Raw genomic sequence first — 5,645 nt, 5'->3', positions numbered from 1 at the left:
TTAGGTTCTGATACAAGATGTTAGCCTCCCAGTGGAGGGAATTGAGAGAAATCTAGAGTGAGACCTAGTATCTTTCCTGCATAGCCGGTCTTCTGAACTATTCAAACTTTAAATTAGCCAATGTTCTTTATAGCATCTATAGTAAGGATAAGGAATATTAGTGCTCCTATTTGGCATGACACAATATGCATACTTCCACAACAGAATTCCTATGCTTATTACTTATTCATGATGAGAAAAAAGATATTTTCATATTTAGTGCTTTTCTTCTACAAAAACTCAAGTTATCTTTTTAAGTTTGTTATGTTTTTGTCAAAATATTAAAATTAACAAAAATTTTTAAACTCTCTTTACTGCAAAAACATCTTTAGCTTAAATAATTCTCTTTTTAAAAATAGAAAGTTTTCCAAAAAGTGCATATTGCATATCTTCCCTGTGGGTTCGATATTCAGGTCTTAATAAAAAAATCCTATATTACTTGATAACGATACATATACTTGCGTAGTATTATATATAAATTAAAAGTTAAATTCTTATTTTTCTTCAAGATCAAGTTTTTAGTTTTGTTGCGAAATAAGAAAATATAAGTGAAAAATATAATCAGAATTATTGTTATACTGTTGCATATAAGCAGTTTCGGGATAAAGTTTTTGACACCGTTGCCGGAAACGTGAAGTGAAAATTGTAAAGAATCTATTGATTTAAAAGCAAATTTCTATTTTTAGAAAGTCTTATTTAAACTTTAAGTTATTATATTTTATTTTGTGTGTGTTTAGTTTTATTTTATTTTATGTTAGTGTATGCGTAGTTCAGATTCTAAAAGACTAGTGCCCTACGATTTTGAATTAGAGAAAACCGTTAGAAAAATAAAAAAAAATTAAAAAATCAGAAAAACAAAAAAAATTAAAATTAAAATCTTGAAAAAAAAAATTACTGAAATGACAAACCAAACTGATCAAAATGCTGAAATTGATCAAGAGTTTAGACCTTTAAGAGATTATGTCAACCCTATTGTAGATGAACTTCATTGTAGTATTCAAAAACCTACTATAGTGGCTAATTCATTTAAACTTAAAACTACTATTATCCAAATGGTATCAAATAATCAGTTTGAGGGATCATTAATTGATGTTCCAAATTTAAATCTTGCCATTTTTCTAGAATTGTGCGCTACATTTAAATACGATGGTGTATCAGATGATGCCATAAAAATTTGGTAATTTCCTTTCTCACTGAGGGATAGAACTAATATGTGGTTGAATTCGTTAGTACGTGAATCTATTAGAACTTGGGGTGATTTAGCACAAAAAATTCCTTGCTAAATATATTCCCCTATCAAAAAATGCGAAGCTTAGAAATAATGTTACATCTTTTAATCAGTTTGAAATGGATTCTATTTATGAAGCATGGAAGATATTTAAAGAACTCTTAAGAAAGTGTCCACACCATGCTATAACAGATTGGTTAATAATTCAACATTTTTATAATAGATTAGTTGGATCTCTTAAATCAATTATCGATGCCGCTGTTGGTGGTTCATTGATGTCAAAATCATTTCATGACGCTTATGCTTTAATTGAAGAAATGACTACCAATAATTTTCAATGGCCTTCTGAGAGGGTGAATCCTAAGAAAGTAGCCAATATTCATGAATCTGATGCATTTACTATGTTAGCAAATCAAGCTGCTGCAATTTCAAGGAAGTTAGACCAAATTGGAATGAATTTTCTCAACAAATTTCCATGATTGAAGAGAATTTATTAGGCCAAATGGTAGATTCTCAAGCATCATTAGTAACTTTGAATACCATAAATAATAACCAAAATAACCCAGGTTGGTAAAACCATCCCCACTTTAGCTAGAATAACAATTCGGGTGATAATAATCAACAATTGGGGAACAACCAAGTAAACCCATAAGGAATAATCAAGAGTGTAATTAAACTATGAAAATTATGAGGTCAGTTTGACTTCATCTTTTTCAAAATTAAAATTTTTTTAACGTCCTTCCGAAGCAGGCAACGGGATTTCAATTTCGATGACCGACAGCTCCTTACGGGCAAACCCCACTCCAAAAATAGTGCCGACAGGACACGATAGACAAAGATAAAACATTTTGTGCATCTATTGAAAAATCGACACAACTTGAGTTGAAATTACTTCCTACACATTTAAAATATGCTATTTTAGGAGATTCCTCTACTTTACCAGTTATAATTTTCTCGAAGTTAACAAAAGAAGAGGAAGAAAAGCTGATGAAAATTATGGAAAATTTAAAGAAAGCCTTCAGATGGACAGTTGCTAATATTAAAAGAATCAGTCCTTCAATTTTTATGTATAGAATTAATCTAGAAGAAAACTGCAAACCCAGGGCTGATCCGCAAAGGAGATTAAATCCTGTTATGAAAGAGGTTGTAAGAAAGAAATTTTAAAGTGGTTAGATGCTGGAATTATCTACCCAATTTCAGATAGTGCATGGGTTAGTCCAATTCACTTTGTTTCTAAGAAAGTAGGAGTAACTATAAATGTGAATGAACATAATGAATTAATACCTACTAGACAAGTTAGAGGGTGACAAATATGTATTGATTATACAAAATTAAATCTTGCCACTATGAAAGATCATTTTCCATTACCCTTTCTAGATCAAATGCTGGATAGACTAGTTGTGCATAGATATTTTTATTTTCTAGATGGATATACTGGTTATCACCAAATATAAATATCTTTTAAGGATCAAAAGAAAACAACTTTTACCAGACCTTTTGGTACTTTTGCTTTTAGAAGGATGCCTTTTGGTTTATGTAATGCCCCTGCTACATTTCGAAGATGTATGATGACAATTTTTTGTGATTAAATTGAAAAAGGGATTGAAGTATTCATGGATGATTTTTCAGTGTTTGGAACTTCATTTGACTCATTTTTAGAACATTTATCCAAAGTTCTTAAGTGTTGTGAAGAAACAAATTTAGACTTAATTAGGAAAATGCTTAATTAGAAAAATGTCAATTTATGGTAGAATGTGGAATTGTATTAAGTCATCAAATATCAGAAAATGGTATGGAAGTAAATCCTGCTAAAATTCAAGTGATCACTAATTTACCTTATCTAACAAATGTAAGGAAAATAGGAGTTTTTTAAGACATGCTGGATTCTACAGGCGATATATTAAAGATATTTCAAAGAATGCTAAGCCTTTATGACAACTCCTTTATGACATTTGTTGGAGAAAGATGCAATTTTCAATTTTGATGAAGAATGCCTAAAAGCTTTTAATCAATTTTGATGAGGATTGCCTAAAAGCTTTTAATTTATTAAAAGAAAAGTTAATCACTGCACCAACTATAGCTTCATCAAACTAGGGAATGCTAGTGATTATGATGTGTGATGCTAGTGATTATGCTATAGGAGGTGTTTTAGGACAAAGATATGATAATATTTTCAAAGTAATTTACTATGTTGGCAAAACTCTTCATGAAACTCAAATCAATTATACAACAACTGAAAAAGAGTTATTAACAATAGTATATGCTTTTGATAAATTTTAATTACATTTAATTGGAACTCATTGTGTAGTGCATTGATCATTCTGCTATTAAGTATTTAATGAAAAAGAAGGATGTTAAACCTAGACTTATATGATGGATTCTTCTTTTATAATAATTTGATTTGGAAATAGTAGATCGGAAGGGGATTGAAAATCAAATTTCTGATCATTTGTCCAAGCTTGAGTTAGAGAAACCCTCTATTTTGAAAAAATAAATAAATGAATATTTTTCAGATGAAAAATTATTCACTATTAATGAGTGGCATGTTTCGTGGTATTCCTACATTATAAACTTTATTGTTAGCATTATTATACCGTATGGAAAGACATACAAAAAAAAGAGGAAATTTATTTCTGAAGCTAAGACTTATTTTTGGGATGACCCATTTTTATATAAATAAGGAAATGATCTAATTATTTAAAGATGTGTACCATTAGAAGAAACTTATGAAATTATTCAAAAATGTCATAATTCTGATTTTGGGGGACATTTTGGTGTTGATAAAATAACATATAAAATTTTACAATCTGGATTCTATTGGCCTACAATTTCTAGAGATGTTAATGCTCATATCAAAACTTGTGATAAATGTCAACGAGTAGGCAATATTTCTAGAAGAAATGAGATGCCCCTCAATTATATGCTAGAAGTTGAAATATTTGATATTTGGGGATCAGATATCATGGGACCATTTATACCATCTTTCAGAAATTTATATATTTTGTTAGCAGAGGACTATATATCTAAATGGATAGAAGCTTTTTACCTCGATGTGATGCTCAAAGTGTTGCAAAATTTTTGAAAACAAACATATTTTGTAGATTTGGGATGCCGGGAGTTATCATTACTGATGGGGGAAGTCATTTCAGAAATGCCATAATGGAGAAGTTATTAAAGAAATATCATATAATCATAGGATTGCTACTGCTTATCATCCTCAGACAAGTAGTTTGGCTGAATTATTCAATCAAAAAATTAAAAAAATAATGAAAAAATCTGTGAATCCAACAAAAATGGATTGGTCAATCAATCTTGACAATGCTTTGTGGGATTATAGGACTGCATACAAAACTCCTATAAAAATTATAAAAAGTCCCCATATAGGCTAATATTTGGGAAAGCTTGTCACTTACCAGTTGAACTTGAGCATGAAACATATTGGGTGATTAAAGTGTTCAATTTTAATTTTAAATATGGTGGTGAGAAAATATTATTGCAATTAAATGAGCTTGAAGAGATAAGGAATGAATCTTATGAGAGTGCCAAGATTTATAAAGAAAAGATGAAGATGTGGCATGATCGAAGGATTCTTACTAAAAATTTTGCTATATAATGCAAGGTTAAGATTATTTCCTGGCAAACTTAAGTCCAGGTGGATGGGCCCATTTGTTGTGATAAAATTTTATCCTTATGGAGCTATGGATATTAAAGATCCTAAGTTTGAGAAAATATTTAAATTTAATGAACATAGACTGAAACCTTATTTTATATGTGATCAACATAAATTTAATGATGAAATGATGTTGGGTCAACCAGAATAAGCACTAGTTACGTTGGGCTAACGAAGTAAAACTAAGCACTTTGTGGGAGACAACCCATAGTTATCAGAGTGTTTTTATTTTGATTGTTATTTTATGTGTGATTAGGAAAATTGAGGTAGTTTTTTTGAAACTATTATGTAGTATGTGTTAGTAAAGATTTTAAAACTTTATCTAGTGAACAAGACATTTTGGAATGAGAATTTGGATGTTAAGTTAACTGATGTAAAATGTGCACTCGCGCTTAAGCACCAAGATTCGGCGCTTAAGCGCGGCAGTTTAAACACATGTGCAAAATTAATATTCTAGAAGGTTTAACCATCAATTAGTTTGTAAAAATGTACCAAGGTAGTTTCTAAACGTGTCTAAGAGTTATTGGAACGATTTAGGCCTATAAATAGAAGGGTTTTATGAAGGAAAATCACCCCAGATCAATTCTAGCCTTAAAAGTCTAAGAGAAAGTGAGATTTAGAGAAAATATCTTCATGGGAGATGGATTTGAAGAATAAGGAAGAAACCATGAGGAAGAGGCTCATTAGTCAAAGTGCACAAGAGATGTA

Source organism: Phalaenopsis equestris, unplaced genomic scaffold, assembly GCF_001263595.1.
Source record: "Phalaenopsis equestris unplaced genomic scaffold, ASM126359v1 Scaffold001223, whole genome shotgun sequence".
NCBI lineage: Eukaryota > Viridiplantae > Streptophyta > Magnoliopsida > Asparagales > Orchidaceae > Phalaenopsis > Phalaenopsis equestris.
The sequence above is the reverse complement of the archived record's forward strand: the minus strand, read 5'-3'. Positions refer to the sequence as shown.